The 18,228-nt window shown below is 37.9% G+C and overlaps 1 long non-coding RNA gene across 1 annotated transcript in view; it reads right to left on the bottom strand.

Moving 5' to 3' along the window:
• The window catches only part of LOC118501249, a 374,913-nt gene extending 357,186 nt beyond the window's left edge, over positions 1-17,727 (bottom strand). The window contains exon 1 of the long non-coding RNA XR_004903871.1: positions 17,673-17,727. This is a non-coding gene — a long non-coding RNA (uncharacterized LOC118501249). The remainder of the gene's footprint in view (positions 1-17,672) is intronic.
• Positions 17,728-18,228: the final 501 nt, after the last annotated feature.

Genomic DNA, 18,228 nt, shown 5'->3' with positions numbered 1-18,228 from the left:
ACCTAAAAGTTATGTGCCCCAGGTGGGGCAGCCCTCTTTGGAACTTATCCAGGACACTTCCTTTTGCTGTCAGGAATTTTAATTTCATTATTATTACTCTTATTCTCATAAAGCTTTAGAGGGATATTATATTACAAGGAGGGAAAGAAACCAAAAAAATAATTGTTGGCATTCTATTGTATTATCCTTACTTTTCCTATACATATTTTAAACAAAGGACAAATATGCTACCAGAATACTATTCTTAATTCACCTTTTACATTGATTGTATCATGAACATCTCATGTAAACCATAATACATATGTAGCAGTATTTTTATGGTTGTTTTATAGTCTGTGGAATGGAATGCATGCAATAAATTCTCCATAGATGCTCTTTCCTATGGGTGCCGATTCTCCTGTTAGCTCCATCCTCCAAGCCTCCCACTCATCCATTCTTCCTTTCTCCCTCCTTCTCTACCTTCTGCGGATATGGTTGACTGCCTTTCTAGTGCCAAGCTCATAGACAGATGGACTAGACATCCTTGAAGGGGTTGGGGTGGAACAGAAAGGACAAGGGTCCCAGAAGCTGACGGATGCTCTGACTGTCAATTCCCATGCTTACACCGTATGAGGCAAGGCCCATCTTTCTCTTTCTCAAGATTGACTCACTTTCGGATTACCTTGCCTTTCTTTGACATCCTTCTTTGTCCTATTTAGCTTCCCCTTTGTCCACATCCTTTCTCTTACCCTGCATAAATATTTCAAATAAAAATTTATATTTATTTAACATGAAAGAATTTTTGAATTCTATCAGATTTTTTTTTAAAGAAGAGTCTATGACTAGGTGAACTCTGTGGCTGATCTTTTGAATAAAGGGCTTCACACTTTTGAATTTTCATTCAAAATACATGGTTTATCATGATCTTGGAGGGATCATATGCCCTTCATTTTACAACTTGCCCTCTTCTCTACCAGTTAATGACCCTCCTGTTTCATCCAACTACGATCTTGATGTAACACAGAAGTGAAACAATGTGGTAATTATTATAGCAATGATGAAATATATGTAGACACAAGTATATCCCAAGACATTTTGTGACAGGACATAGCTGAACAGCAGCCATTCTCAGACAGCAGCCATTCCCAGATAAGCAGTTATCTCAAGGTCGTACATTAACCCCCACTTTCTGCTTCTGTATGCCCACTTTCAGCAGCTGCACTCCTTCCCCCTCCTCCTTCTGCCTTTGTGACAAGAATATAAGCAGCCCCTGCCTGAGCTCGGAGCCCAGAATTTGGAATCTCTCCTCTGGGTCCGCATGAGTGAATAAAACTCCCCTTTGCAAACCCCGAAGCCATTTGAGTCATCTTTTCTGTAACAATTTAACTCTTAAATATGCGGTGCAGCCCTGGCTGATATAGCTTAGTGGATTGAGTGTGGGCTACAAACCAAAGAGTCACTGGTTCAATTCCCAGTCAGGGCACATGCCTGGGTTGTGGGCCAGGTCCCCAGTGGGGGCCACATGAGAGGCAACCACACATTGATATTTCTTTCCCTTCCTTTATCTTTCCCTTCCCCTCTGTCTAAAAATAAATAAATAAAATCTTAAAACAATAAAATATGTGGTACATATGCCAAGAAATTTGGTCTGTTTTGCAGCAGCATAAAATCTACATAATGTTGCATGACTAGAACTGAAAACAATGGAAAAATTGGTGTACCACTCTCATCTCAGATTTTGCATGTACCACTTAACTCTCTGCACCCTACGAAGTGGCTACTTCTGCTTGAACCTCTAAAACCTGTTCTGTTTCTCTAGATTGCTCGTATATTTCCCCTTTTCATATATACACCTGAAATAAAGCAAATAGTGTAAATGACAAAAATAGTGAGAACCAACTAATAAGATCAGAAAGCCAAAAGATTGATCTCTAGCCCTAGGTACATCTATATTTCATTTGTAGTCCCAAAGAACCCCTTTATACCTATGTGGGCTTTATTTCTTCCTCATCCATGGGTTGGGAAGTGTAAGTACCTTCCACTGGGATGAAAGTGGGTGTAGGATTTATAAGAAGGGAGTGAAAAATTGCTAAGTGTTATTACCACTGATTCACATTTTTGCTAAGAACATGATTAAAAATCAAAACAAAACCTTCATTGCTGGAGAAAAATAAAAGCAATTAGAAGAAGCAGCAAAACTTAAGCCAGTACAGTAGTCCTCTCTTGTCCACAGTTTGGCTTTTCATAGATTCAGTGACCTGTGGCCAACCAGTGTCTAAAAATAATAAATGGAAAATTCCAGAAATAAACAATTCATAAGTCTTAAGTTGTTCTGAGTAGCATGATGAAATCTTGTGTGGCCCTGCTCCAGTCTGCTCTGGGATGTGACTCAGTCCTTTGTCCAGCATCTCCATGCTGCATAAGCTACCCGCCTGTTAATCACTCAGAAGCCAGCTGAGTTATCAGAAGGATTGTCAAAGTTCACAGTGCTTGTATTCAGGTAGCACTTATTTTATTTAATCATGGCCCCAAAGTGCAAGAGTAGTGATGATGGCAATTCAGATATGCCAAAGAGAGGAAAGTACATATATGTAACAGGAAAAAATAGTGTATATATAGTGTGTAGTACTTTAGCATTTTCAGGCACCTACTAGGGATCTTGAAAGGTATCACTTACAGATAAGGGGGAGCCACTCTATTCCATTTGTCATTTATCAACTTAAATGCAAGAATCATGACCTTTTAACCATAAAATATCATTACTGGAGACGTGTACTGCTTAGACCCCAAAGGTTAACACATTCAGAACGATTATTATGTGTAGACGTTTCTTGTGTACTCACAGTACATCAAGTGCAGTGCAGTGAACAACAACGAACTCTCCTTACCTTCAAGAAGCTTACAGACATCACCGGAGACTGTTCCTGGATTTACTGCTCTAGGTTTTTTAAATAATAAAATGGTTCTTTCCTCTTTTCTCTTGAATTTAGAAGATTGATTATAAGGTCACAGGTTGTGGTAGAACAAACTAGCTTAGACGTCAAGCTTCTCTAAAACCAAATTCCAGTAGAAACTCATTAACTGAGTAATTTTAATTTCTCATAACCTGACTCAGGTTATTATGTCAATTGCACAGCCACTGTGGAAAACAGTATGGAATTTCATCAAAAAACTAAAAATGTAATAGCCATTTCATCCATCACTTCCACTGCTGGGATTATATCCTAAGAATCCTGAAACACCAATTCAAAAGTGCCTATGCACCTCTGTGTTCATAGCAGCACACTTTACAATAGCCAAGTGCTGGAAACAGTCTAAGTGCCCATCAGTAAATGAGTGGATGAAAAAATTGTGGTACATTTACACAATGGAATACTATGAAGCAGAAAGAAAGAAGGAGCTCCTACCCTTTGCAACAGCATGGATAGAGCTGGAAAGGATTATGTGAAATAAGTCTGGCAGTGAAAGACAAATACCATATGATCTCACTTATAATTGGAACCTAATCAACAAAACAAATAAGGAGGCAAGATGGAACCAACAACATGGAAATAAGGAACAATCTGACAGTGACCAGAGGGGAGGGGGCAGGGGGATAATGGGGAAAAAGGGTCAAGTCAAGGACAATGTATAAAGGACTCATGGACAAAGACAGTGGGAGGGGGTGCGGGCAGGACTAAATGTGGGGGGCAGGTAGGGCAGGGGAGGGTAATGGGGGGCAATGGGGATACCTGTAACTGAACAATAAAATAAAAGTATATATAACTGTGTAAGTATTTGTGAATGTGTGATGCGGGTATACAATACAGACAATTATATATGGATACAGATGTGAAAGTGCCTAGCAGAGTAACAGGCACAGAGACACTTAATAAATAGTAATTTTCCTTTTCTTAAGCTATAATCTATAAATTGTTTTCAATGGTGGTCTATCAGATAGCACAATAGGCTTGTAAGAAATGTCTGATTTGGGACACAGTGTGATTCAAAGAAAGAGCAAGGGCTTTGGAGCCACATAATGTGGGTTTGAATACTGGTTTCTTGTGGGTAAATGGCCATGGAAAGATTTGAATTTTTGTATGTCCCACTCCAAAGCTATGCCTCTTTCACTAGCCCACACTTCCAGGGCACAGTGAAATGTTGAACTAATTCCAAAGCAAACCCAAAGAATATAGACGAAGCTTGGTGATTTATGTGCAAGGTGGAGAAGCTCTGATCCCCCTCCCCCTTCTTAACTGGCATTTCAGCAGGCTCAGATAATAGTTACACAATGTTCCCCCTGGCCAGCTCACTTATTGTTAATTTCCATGGAGTTTCTCTCCACGCCATTCAGGTATTGGTTTGCAGAGTGGTTCAAAGGTCTCTGGAGGATGTAAAATTGAGACTGTTCTTCCTTTGGGGATTAGTGAATCAATCACCCTTAAAAGTAATAGGTTTTCTTTCCTCAGAGAAGCCCTTCCCAGACTTAATCATTTACAACAGGAATGAGCCGTTTGCCCTTCTGGAAGGCATGGGACTTTAACCAGTTTTCACAGAATGCATTCATAGGTTTAGGCTGTTCTGTACCCATAGTCTGTCTGATTTCTTTTTTAGAACCAATTCTTTCTCTGTTTTCCTTATTACACATAATACCCGTGGGCTGATATGTATTTGAAGCAAAATGCTATTTGTCTCATGAGAAAGAAAAGGAAACGGTTAGGCCTGTTTTACAATAAATACATCACAGATTTCCTGGTGCACCTGGACTTGGATGGGCTCCTCATCGTGTATGAAAAAGGGGTAGTGGAGGAGGGAATGTCAGCATGACAATTAATTTGTCCTCCTCTTGAGAGGTGGGAGGCTTGAGAGAGGTAAGTGCACTATCCTTCAAGTCACATGAATCAAATTTTCAAGTTAGACTTTGTCTCTTCATACCTTTGGATTTACTTGGGAAGATAGTTCCTCCCTATACCTGAGTTTACCCATCATAAAATCGGGATAATGCATGATGACCCTGCATGAGAATTAAACAATAAAGTAGTGGCTGCCCCAGAAAAGGCACCCACTGACATTTGGTTCTTTCACCTGTTATGTCTTTACTTAAGGTTTTTATAGGACTGCCATATAAACCCCACAATTTTCTTCATAAAACTGTTTTGTAAATAAATTTATTTGAAAAGTTGTACTTGTTCTGAGTTAATTCTGGATTATACATGGGGAATAAAGAAGAATTGAATTAAAATACTGCGATTATGCTCTGCCCGCTGTGGCCCAGTGGATTGAGTGACAGCCTTTGAACCAAAGGGTCATGGGTTCTATTCCCAGTCTAAGGCACAAGCCTGGGTTATGGGCCAGGTACACAGTAGGGGATGCATGAGAAGCGACCAAAAATTGATTTTTCTTTTCCTCTCTTTCTCCCTCTCTTCACCTAAAAATAAGTAAATAAAATCTTCTCCAAGGAGGACACACAGAGGATCCAGAGACACGTGAAAAGATGCTCAATATTGCTAGCTATCAGAGAGATGCAAATTAAAACCACAATGAGATATCACTTCACACCAGTCAGAATGGCCACCATAAGCAACAAACAAGTGCTGGAGAGGTTGTGGAGAAAAGGGGACCCTAATGCACTGTTGGTGGGATTGCAGACTGATACAACCACTATGGAAAACAGTATGGAACTTCCTCAGAAAACTAGAAATGGATTTGCCTTTTGACCCAGCAATTCCACTGCTAGGATTATATCCTAAGAAACCTGAAACACCAATCCAATGAACCTTTGCACCTCATAGCAGCACAATTTAGTATAGCCAAGTGCTGGAAGCAACCTAGGTGCCCATCAGTAAATGAATGGATCAAAAAGCTATGATACATTTACACAGTGGAATTCTATGCAGCAGAAAAAAAGAAGGAGCTCCTACCCTTTGCAGCAGCATGGATGGAGCTGGAAAGCATTATGCTAAGTGAAATAAGCCAGGAGGTAAAAGACAAATATCACGTGATCTCACCTTTAACAGGAACCTAAACAACAAAACAAACAAACAAGCAAAATATAGCCAAAGACACTGAAATTAAGAATAGGCTGACAGTGACCAGAGGGGAGAGGAGAGGGAATTTCAGGGGAGAATGGAAAGGGTTGTCAGGAACAAATATAAAGGACACATGGACAAAAACTAGTGGGGATAGAAATGGGAGGGAGGTGGGGAGGGATGGGTAGGTAGGGTGGGATGGGAGTAAAGGACAGAAAACTGTACTTGAACAATGATTAAAATTTTAAAAATCTTAAAAATAATATTGTGATTATTTACATGATTTTTTTAAAATAAAAAGGAAATAGATTTGTTCACCAGAATTCATACCTGCCTCCTATATTTAATGGTTTCTGTGTTTCTGAGCCTTGGTTTTCTCATTTGTAAACTGGATAAAATAACCCTGGCTTTGTTTATGTCTTATTACTTAGTACATGCAATTGCACTACATACCACTTTGCTTCTAATCATATTATTTCACTAATCTTAACAATTTATGATTTTGTATGTAACTCTTTTATTGTTATATGGAAATGGTTCATTCTAATGAAGAAAGATTCTTCTCTTTTAGTACTTAAACAAAATTAAAGAAAAAAAATTTGTGTTTTTCTATTTATTCCCTAAGATTTTAGTAACAAAACAAAGAAGAGCCAAGTATATGGAAGAAATGTAATAACTATAAAAATGTTTAATAATGTCTTAAATTTCTTGAAGCCTCTTAGATTTTCATTTCCTTTGGTGTTTAAGATGCTATCACAGACAGATTCAACAAAACTAAGCTAGCCTTAAACCTGAGCTTTTCAAATTACTTATTGTTTTCAAATTTATTCTACTAACCAGCAGTAGTTGTGGGGTTAATAAGTTCTTGGTTCTTTAATCTGAAGAAATGGAGATATTGAGTGAATTTTATTGGTTTGATCATTTCCTGAGCACTAGTCATGTGCTGATCATGCTCATATACCTCATTTTTTTAATACTCATGATATTAATTAGACCACTGTTATGATCCCAGTTTGTAAACACTGATGAGGACACTGTGGCTCAGAGGGCTGAAGTCACAAGTAGGTAACAAAACCAAGATATGGATCTAGACTCGTCTGACATGCTCTCTCACAGTAGCCAGACAAGCCCATGGCTGAAATAATCAATCTTTGCCTTTGACCATTCGATGGGTTTGAATTTCAACTGGCAAAATACAGGGGAGTCCATTTCTAACTTCACTTCTAGACATCAAGAGTGACAAGTAATTGTAGGATCTAGATGCTGCAATTCTAATTACAGCAATTCTAAATGCTGCAATTGCAAAAGCTATTGCAGCATTTCACAGTCTCATACTTGAACAAAGTTTAAAAAAAGTCTTCCTAGTTGCTCAGGATTTTATGAGATTTACAATTCAGGACAAACACATTCCTCATTACATATGCATTCCTTACAGCAATGGTCATTGACAGTGGTCCTCAATAGCCCCCAATCACTAGTGCAAAAATTCCCCCATGGACAAGAGCATGATGATTGTTGGGGAGGAAGGGGGTAAAGGGGGACTAAATAGTAATGGGAAAAAATAAAATAAAGATTAAGTCAATAAAAATGCAGATTCCTGAGCTCCTCAGATCTACTGAATCAGAAACTCTGGAGGTGGGGCCCAGCAATCTCTGCTCAGGTAATTCTAATGTTTGCCAGAGGCTGGGTTCCAAAGAACTAGAGTTTACAAGTAGTGGTTGGTACTAGGGCCATATAAAATGGTCCTCACTGGGAGATCCATTTATTCAACAGGTATTGTGAGTCCATGTCACTGACAAATCATCATACATAGCTAGGCATTCAGAGCGCATAGTAAAGATTTACAGAACTAAGACAAAGTCCTAACCCTCAAAATGTTTTAAATCCAATTGGAGGGGTAAGACTAATATGCAGGAAGTTGACTTCAAACCCATATGAATTTAATGTGAACTACATAATATAGTAATATATTAGGAGAATGACAAAAGTATCCAGAGAATAGAGGTATTGCTCTCTGGGATGTTGCTATCAGACAACTCTTCTTGAAGGGCAAAAACAAAGGAAATTAGAAACAGATAGATATGGAGTTGCGCCCTAGCCATATAGTAGACAAATAGCCCTGAACAAGTTAAATTTCCTCCTTGCTTCTCAGGTTCCTCATATAGTATAGGAATTATATACTAAGGATGATGATCATGATGGTGATAAAGAAGATGAAGAGTGACAACGGTATCATTTCATGATGTTATAACACACACATGATGTTTTGGAAGGGGCCTTGCATAAATGCACTGGGCTCTGTGCATTTAAATTCCTTTCACCTCTTTTGTACCATAATTATTTCCACTTATTTTGTGACCATTCCTGGCCTTGACAACTGCTGAGAGAACTTCTATTATCTCAAGCAACCCTTACAACCTCCATAAGAGAGATGTGTCATCGCAATTTTAGGGATGAATTGTCAGGGAGGAATTCAGGGAGGGAGGGAAGGAGAGAGAGAGAGAAGGAGGAAAAGAGGAAAGGGACAAAAACAAGATTTATATGTGTAATAACATTATCGTGCAAAGTCAATGTTTCCATTGCTGTCCTTTGCTGGCTATTCAATGGCCAGTTCCCTTTATCTGTAGAACTGAGCTAAATTAGACTTTCAGTCCATATCTTCATAACAGATAAGCAAATGGATAAATAAAAATATTATTTTGATATTATTACACTTGATATTTTAGGGTAAGAAAAAGTCATACTTCACAAAAAGTATATAATAACATGATAATGATCTGCAAAGAAAAATTTGCTAAGAAGTGATGATTAAGTGAATTTGTGTGAAGGACTGTGAACCAGAATTGAAAATCAGTAAGCCTTCAGCACAGGCAAATCACTAAGAGCAGTCCCTGCTTCCATAAGCCTATTTGGAAAAGTAAGGATGAGGGTAAAGAAAACAGGAATGTTAACAGTAACGTTTGTATAGAAGCACTATATAGTTTTCAGTACAATTTTGTGTACACTTTTTCCTATAATCCCTGCATCTACCCTCTGAGGTAAACAGGCATATGTCCCCTGTTTAAATGAAAATTATACAGGTTGAAAAGCCTTTATTTACCATAACTGTGAAAGCAGGGCTCCAACCGCATGTGCAGTCCTGCGATCTTTCTTCATGGCCTGCCATCCCCTGGCCTGTAAGTTACTTGATCACAGTGCATTTACCTCACATTCTTCTTTCTTATCCCTGAGTCTATCCGGAGAAGCTTTGTCAAACTGCTTGTTAAATTCTAGCTTCACTCTGCAGTCATCCTCTATTCCACACCATAACCCTATGAAACAGCAATGAGCACAAAAGACTAATCATCCTATCCTTTGCTTTTCTGATGGGGTGAAGGGATTAGAGCAGAAAGAAATGGAGAAAGGAAGAGATAATCCTTAGGTAATGAGAAACAGGGAGGAGAGAAGCAGTGGAGACTTAGGGCCCTGCAGAAATCTTCTGCAGATTTTTGCATTTTGCTGAGTGCTTTCTCTTTCTTTCTTTCCTTCTTTCTTTCCTTCTTTCTTTCTTTCTTTCTTTCTTTCTTTCTTTCTTTCTTTCTTTCTTTCTTTCTTTCTTTCCATAAATTGAGCTAAATGTTCATAAATATATTGCCAAAAATATTTTTCTTTTATCAAAAGATGTTTTTAATGCTGTTTGGTTCATGAAAAGGATGATGATAATAATAATGCAACTTCATCCTTATAGTCCTTCAGATACCATTTGATTTTTGTAAAAACATAAAAACAAACTAAGGTTCAGAGTGAAGGAATGATTTCTTCAAGGTCACTTAGCTTAAAAGCAAGTACAGCTGGATCCAGAAGCCCCATTTTCCTTCCATTGTCATGTCCTGTGGTTGGCATGCAGACACCCTGTCATTACAATCACTTTAGACCAAATTAATCTATCTTCAGATAGACATGATTTATATAAAATTCCCCCGAGGCAAGTCCTGTCATTTTAAATTCAGTTGCGCAGGTGAGACAAAGGTGTGATTTTTATTCCATGGAACAATCGATTTCCTACCATGAACAGAACTGACATCAATTTCAAAGAAACAAAAGCAAGAAAGAAACAAATCAGGTTAGCCTGATTGTTTACAAAGTGACAATTGGAACCACAAAGTCAAGTCTGCAGACTTGCAGATGATGCTGGTTTGCAGCATTTCTCCAAGCTGGTTTTCAATTATGAGATAATAATGACTACTACTTAGAAATCGTGTTTTATTTACAAGCATATTTGGCCTCAAAGACCTACACAGGTTGTCCAAGAGTCTTGTTAATATGAAACATTCTGCACTGCATCTTCAGGGAAGCAGGATAATGCTGTGAAGGGGACTTGGGATTTGGGCAGCATCCATTTCAAGTTTCAGCTCTGATACTTTTTCTCTTTGTTATCTTGGACACATGTAGAAAGTGGACACCATAGAGTTTTATGAGAATTTCAAATAAAAGCTTTTCTTCCAGTGGTTAAAATTATATTAAAAATTTAGGAAATAACACTTTTTATGCTATGTGACCCTACTATGTGACTCTACCTAATAGAAGGAGCTCAATAAATGTTTGTACAATTGCAGGAAATCCAGCTGCATGTCTTAATGTCTTAAATGATGTAAGTGAAATATGGGGTTGGCCAAAAAGTTTGCTTAGTTTTTTTTTTCCCTGCTATGGCTCTAGTAGTGCTTAATTGTCTTTAACTTCATTTGAAACAATTTTGTTAGATTGTATTTTGACAGCTGTCATATCAGCATGCATTAAAAAAAACATCAGAATTGGTAAATGTTTTGAAGCCATTTTAATATTGCAAATGGAAGAAGATACACAACCTTTTCAGTGTATTATACTTTATTATTTCAAGGAAGTAAAAATGCAACTGAAATGCAAAAGAAAAAAAAGATCTGTGCCATGTATGGAGAAGGTGTTTTGACTGATAGAATGTGTCAGAAGTTGTTTGCAAAATTTCTTGGTACTATTGACACTTGGGCCAAATAATTCTTTGCTGTGGGGCTGTCTTACACACTGGAAGATGCTCAGCAGCACCACTGGCCTCTACCCACTAGAAGCCAAGAAGCCGACATGCTCAAAATATCCAAATCAATAAAGTTATTGATGGCAATAAAAATGTGTTATTTTATGGAAAAAATTAAACAGACTTTTTGGCCAACCAGGTACAAACTATGTCTGTCTGCATGAAGGCCTGGAGCTGGATAGGACTGAGGTGGCAGGGTCCACCCTGATGGCAGTGGAACCCTCATGGCTAACTCTCATCACTTCTGTTGAGCACTCTAGCTGGTATTTATAATCTTATGACCCTGGGAGGGGTACTCAGTATTTGTTCTGCCATCTGTAAGATGGGAATAAGGTAGCAGGGTGCGGTCTTTTTACCATGCAGGATTTTGATGAACTCAGATATTATATGTGAAAGTGCTCATCAAGTGTAAGAGTCTATTCTAGTACAGAGAAGTGTCACTGTTGCTGTGAGGCCTCGTCCTCATTGCAGATGATGTTAGTGTGTCACACATCAGCTGTTTGACCAGGAAGGCGAATTCCACAACAGTGTTTTTTAAAGCTCAGAATAAAGCAGAGGATAAAATTAGAATGTTTGAGATCATCATGCTAGGTCCATCTAAGGATTTTTGTGGTTGTTGTCATTTGATTTTTTTGCTCCCCTCTGGAAATTAAGTGGCTTGTTAAGTCATCATTTGTATATATTTTTTCATTCTAATTCAGGAATGACATAGTGAGGAAAAAATTGATTGGTACTATATTTCTGAATTGTTTAAACATATGCATATTTTGAGCTAACTTATTTTTATGAGATTCTGATACTTTTTTTAGCTCAAAAACAAAGAATCCATTTTAAGTAAAAAAAGAATAAATAAATGCAAGACTAATGTACTGAAAACTATGAAACATCGTTGAAAGAATTAAAGGATATATGAAGGAAAAACAGTAAGAAATACTTGGGGTCTTGTTTTCACATTTGCAATTTTATTTGCATGTTGGAATTTGCCTCTAAACATTTTTCCTCTCCCTAAAGGGAAGGAAAACATCCTGGACGAGTGTGCCCACCAAGGACCATACATCACAGCCAAGCTCAGTTCATTTCCCAAACCATGTACTCAGCACCCACTGTACCACACACTGTGCTGGTAGGTAACAGAGGAAAAGACACAGCCCCCCTGCTCTCAAGGACTTAAGAATCTAGTCAGGGAGACAAATGCTTAATTACAATTCAATGTACTGAATCCTTTCATATAGATGTGTTCGGTAGGACAGGAGAGCTCAGAAGACAGACACCTAGTCTGAGGAGGCAAAACAATGGAGGCTTCTGACAGGAGGTTATGTGCTTATGTATCAGACAAGTTAAAAAATAAACTAGACAAACTCTCAACTGATTAGCTAACTATATTCCAAAAAATAAGTCTAGAAAACTATTCTATCTTTATGTTCCCTGTAGTATTATTATACCTTGACTTTGTTTCAAGGGCAAAACTTAACCTTTTACCTAAGCAGATCTACTAGAAAATCTCAGGAGACAAAAACAGTGTTGGGTTCTTAAAAACAGCTGATTATATATTCTCAAGGCTGTTGAAAGAGGATTAAAAAATGTTGTTTCATCTTTCAAGTAAAAACAACTGGCTTGTTTCACTGTATTTAAAAATGTACACCTCTTTAAGAAATCATGGTAAAGGTAGCATCTTTTTCAGAGTATCAGGTGCCACATAGCATATGAAAATATTGTCATGGTCTGCTACACAAGTCTACTAACAATTTTTTAAAAGTTATACACTTTTGCCTTATCAGGCAAAAAGAAACTCAATTCCCTAATATATAATTTAAGACATCTTGTTAGATCAAAAGGAAACAAAGAATGAACAGAAACAGAGATTGTAAGAAGCTTTAATATTTAAGTGATGAACCATGTTTGAAGTGGCCTTTCTCACTGCCAGTGTAAGAGTAGCGTAAAAGCAGAAGGATGAAACCTGGGAGTGAGTTGGTCAAGGATGTTCAATGTGAGTCGGAGAGGTTTGGGTGTTTGAATGCAAGGCAAAGCTGACATCTTCATCCCCTGAAAAAAGGTGTGTTTTTTTGTGTGTGTGCATGATTGGTTTCAATCCCCAAAAGTAAACACAATCACATTTCATAATTTCAAGCAGCAAACAAGGCATAGCTGCTTTTCTTTAAGGGGAGGAAGTTTGGGGAAGCTTCAGGGGAGATGCATTTACTACATAACTAAACTATACTCCTGTTACTCAGTGAGAGTGTGGAGGAGACAGGTATGGCCTCCATGGGACAAATACTGAGGGTAGGAAGACAGGACAGGGAAGAGGTTGAGATGGGCAGTGACAGCGAGGAAGCAAGAATGGTGTGGCAGGAAATGACTGCTTCCTGCAACTTTCTAATTCCCTTTACTCTGACCACTTCTGCAGGCTTTCACCCTCTTCACCCTGCCTAACTGTTCCAAGTACATCCTATCTCCACCCTTCACATCCAGTCCATATAAAGTGATTTGCCACAAACTGAGGGACTTTTGGTAAACTAATAATGTACCTCTCTCTGAGCCTCAGGCTTTCTGTACTTTAAAAAAAGGGGGAGGTGGGTAGGGAATAACAGTGTCTGCTGCAGAGGTGGTTGCTGCAGAGGTGGATGTAGAATTAAATGAAAGAATCCATGTGCCCAATCATTGCCTGACAAGGGTGAATAAATAGCAGAGAATGTTATCATATTCATGGCCTATATTGTATATATCTTTTTTTTTGCTTGTCTTCACTTAAAGAATGAATGCTGGCTCTTCTAGAACAAGCTACAAGTAAAAAAATTCACATTCCTTCTCAATATGAACTTAGTGATAATCCTGAATCCTCTGTGGTTTCAGGGGTAAATCTACTCTGTTGAGAAATGACGTTCCATTCCTTCCCAGCCCACTTTGTCTTTGCTCCTCTTGTATACCCTGGATGTTTTCTTCTTACTGGAGAAACTTGTTTCTAAGCTCTCATTTTATTTGGTCTTTGCAGACTATTAACCCTTCACTACCTTGAAATACTTAGTGATGCATTTCATGTGGTTTGATTCACCCTATGGGGTCAGCATTTTTCAGGAATAGCAAAGAGGTATAAACTCCCTTCGGCCAGAAGGAGCTTGATTTGAAAATGGAATTCCCTGTGAGACAGCACAGTGACACTCCCCAGACAAGGCAATGTAGCTTTCCTGGATAAATGTAACTTGTAATATTGTGAGTTAATTTTCTTAAATATTCAACTGCATTTGAGTTGGCCACTTCCTTTTGGAGAGAAAGAGAGCTTTGTCCTCCTGACTCCCAAACTAGCCAGTTTTCACCAGAGAGCAAACAGGAGATGGGGGTACAAATTCTAGAGGATGAGTGAACAAACTGAGGCCTAATTTCATAGTAAGGAGATCTGAAGGTCAAATTGAAAATTTTTAGAGGCTGAATATATGGAATAACATTTGAGTAAATTATAAGGAAATATAGAGTTGAATCAGATTGGTTTGGTAGAGAGAAAACAGTGTTACAACGCAAACCATTAAAGCCAACGTAGGAAAGAAGGAACATGGAATAAGGTGAAGACTGGCAGATAAGAGAAATGACTGGTGGTTAGAATGTGGGGTTCCTAAGAAAATTAGAGATCTGAAAGGCTAGGGAGTTGGAGGTCAGTGACTAAGGTCTCAGAGAGATAACAACTATAGTCATTACCAATGACTTTGAAAAGTAATACAGAAGCTGGGCAGCTGCTATCATGAGGGGCTCCCAGACCTCCAATGCTCAGAGACTGTACTGGAGCCACTTAGAAAGAACCTGCTTTTTATGGCTGAGTAGTATTCCATCGTGTACATGCATCAAATCTTCTTTACCCAATCATGGGTCAAACAATTCAGCCCTAAAAAAAGATGAAATATTACCACTTTTGACAACAATGATGGACTTTGGCAGTATTATGCCAAGTGAAATAAGTTAGCTAGAAGAGGACAAGAACCATATGATTTTATTTGTCCAACAAATGGACAAATAAAACAAATGAACTCATAAATACAGAAAACAGAATGATGTTTACCAGAGAGGAAGGGGTTGAGAGTCGACAAAGAGGGTAAAGGGGGGGTCAAACAAATGAAGACAGAAGGAGACTAGACTTTGGGTGGTGGGTGTGCAATGGAGTGTACAGACGTTGTGTTGTAAAGGTTTACGCCTCAAACTTATACGATATTACTAACAAACACGACCACACTAAATTTAATTAAAAATAAAAGAAAACCCATTTTTTCTTTTGTTCATCTTGCCTACCCTGGGACTTTGCTTCTTACTAAAATAGCCTATTCCTAAACTTATACATTTTTCTGTCTACCTCCCTACTCTTTACACCCAACTAAACCCTGTAAGGGTCAGTACAGAGAAGACAATGGTCCAACAGAGCTGAAATTCACTGAGAATTCAAGAGAGTTCATTTGGTTATATAGGATAATAGAATTGAGAAAAGGGGGTTGTGGAGTATAAGCCAGAATTTGTATGCCTCTGAAGGGGATTTTGCATGAAAGTGGAAGAATTGTACTTGGGAGGTTTCCCCCATAGCAAAGAGCATGAGGAGATCTTCCAGACTTAAAATAAAATCAAGTGTGAGTTGATGAGGATCCTTTTGGAGGGCTATGGAGGAGGAGGTAGTAGTGTCTGGAAAAACCACATATCAATAAAAAAGACTAAGAAAAATAAACTTTTATAAGACATATGAACAAGTGTTCATTGCTTTACAGGCATTAGCTCATGAAATGCGTGCAATATCCCTATGAGACTCATATTACTATCTCCATTTTACAGAAGATAAAATTGGGTTACAGGGGGGTTAGTGGCTCTCCCAAGGTTACATAGTCAGTGAGGGGCAGCAGCAGGTTTCAAACCTAAGACCTTGTGAAATCTAGGCCACACTCTTCTCTTTTAGTCCTAAGCCCCATACTGAGCAATCGTTAGCATATTTTATGTATGTCAGTGGAGGGTAGTAGTAGAGAAAGACTGAAGGGGCAGAAAGGGAATCAGATTTGAGGAGAAATTGAAGGGCAGACACAAATACACCAAGGGCTCTCTGAATGAACCGTGGTGAGTGAGGGACTCTTGTTGGCAGCTAAAGATATCTATAGACAGACCTAAGTCATTTAGATTTTCAAACACAAATTTGATAAAAAATTAACTTTGTGCCCCATAATATTTTATCTTAGACATACCCTAGAAACTTGCTTAGGGTATTGAGTAAATAATACTAGATAAACTAATATTTTGCTGGGTTAGAATATGGACAATGTCTTATATTAGTGATTAAAACAGAATTGTCTCCTTTCTAAATATACAATAAATATTCACTGTGGAGAAAAGTACAGCAACACACTAAGTAAAATTTAACATTATTATATTAGCATACAGAATTTTTCCCAAATCTAAGAAGCCATTGACAGAGAGATGCAACATTATTTTATGTACCACTAAAAACGATGTTTCCAGTTATACCTAGGTGGTAGCATTAATGGTAGGATATGTGCTGATATCAGAGATGTTATAATGGGAATATAGCTGCATTCAAAAATCAACCAATTGCCATATTTTCTTCCCATCTGATTTCTATGTAAAAATTGAGGTCATGCCCAAATATAGACAATTTGGAATACTGCTTTTTCACTTGTCTCAACATTTTCTACTGGGTAAAAAAAATTCAAAATCATAATTTTAACAACTACATAATACTCCATTATATGTCTATACCAATTATTTAACAAGCCTTGGATTATTACTAGTTTTATTCCTAGTGTTTCATTATTATAAATAGTGTTAGAGTAAAAAAACAATATAAATGTAATAAAAATAATATAAAAAAGTAAAAAAAACCCTCATAAACTTGTGTTTGATGGTATTCTTAAAAGAGGTTCTTCTAAACTAAATTAGCAGATCAATAAATATCTTTGAGTTTACATTTGTATTCCCCAGTTGCTTCAAAGAAAAGTCACTTACTTTACACTGGAAAGGAACACTTTAAAACCAGAAACAGTAAGACCAAGAAGCTAATTCTTAATGCTTTTCCCAGAATCTAGGTTCTACCAACAAAGCTCTTCCCAGAATGTAGGTTCTTCCCAGAATCTAGGTTCTACCAACAATCTAGGTTCTACTCACTGGAACTCCACCTTACTCTGGCACTGTCTGATCCACTCTCACATCCCTTGATTCAGAACCTGTTTCAAAGCACGTGTTGTTTCTAGACTGTTTCTTCTCAGTGGGCCGAAGAGGATGCTGTGCCATGTGTCCCTCCCCCGAAAATGGGTAGGAAATATCCTCAGACACTATAGCCTCCTTAGTTTCCTTCTTCTCAGACAAGTGGACAAATTCCTTGGTCCTAATCTCAGTGCCACTATCTTTTAGCACAATCTCACCTTTACTTGACAATTCCCAGCTGGCCACTGCCAAACTTGCTGTCCAATTTGATGAAAACAGGCCAAAATAGTAATGATTCTACCTATCTGTACTGTTTGTTTTATTGAACTCAGCTCTTTATGAGGATCTGACCAAGGAGGGCAGCAGAGTGTAACCTGACCATGTTATAAAGCCAGATTGATTAAATTTAGGTTCATCACAAAATTATGTGGGTGTTAATAGCAACTCTCCAAATGGCTTACCTCATTCAGCCATGACTTTTGGGTCCCATCAGTCCAGTAAAAATGTGATTTATCTAGGAAAAGAGAAATATAGGAGTAGACTGAGTAGGGTATAAAATTATAATATGAAGCATTTAGACAAGTGCAATTCTTTCAGTAAAAATAACAATCTCACTCCATAATTCAGGAAAAGGATAACAAATGCAGTAGAGGAAATAATGTTTTTATTAAATGATTCAAACACCACCTATGGAATTTAGACCCATGTTGAGCTTAGCCTTCAAAAAAGACCTGACAAGATGAAATAAGAGTCATTTTAGAGTCATTTAATCTTTCTAACTTCAACTTTCTGAATGCAAAGGATCTCAGCAGTAGTACCTCACTAACTCAGGGAGGGGTCTGGCAAATGAATCCAATCTAATTACAAAGTGCCTTTCACATAGCAAGTGCAACATGGGTATGTCCGTTCATGGTTTCACTTCTCTGAAGGTATCACCCGCATGTCAATAAGCAGCTTGAATTCATGCTGGTATGAAAGTGATGAGTCTAATCCTAAATCTGTAATCAAAATCTTCAG

Source organism: Phyllostomus discolor, chromosome 6 (assembly GCF_004126475.2).
Source record: "Phyllostomus discolor isolate MPI-MPIP mPhyDis1 chromosome 6, mPhyDis1.pri.v3, whole genome shotgun sequence".
NCBI lineage: Eukaryota > Metazoa > Chordata > Mammalia > Chiroptera > Phyllostomidae > Phyllostomus > Phyllostomus discolor.
This window is presented reverse-complemented; position numbering and strand designations above follow the sequence as displayed.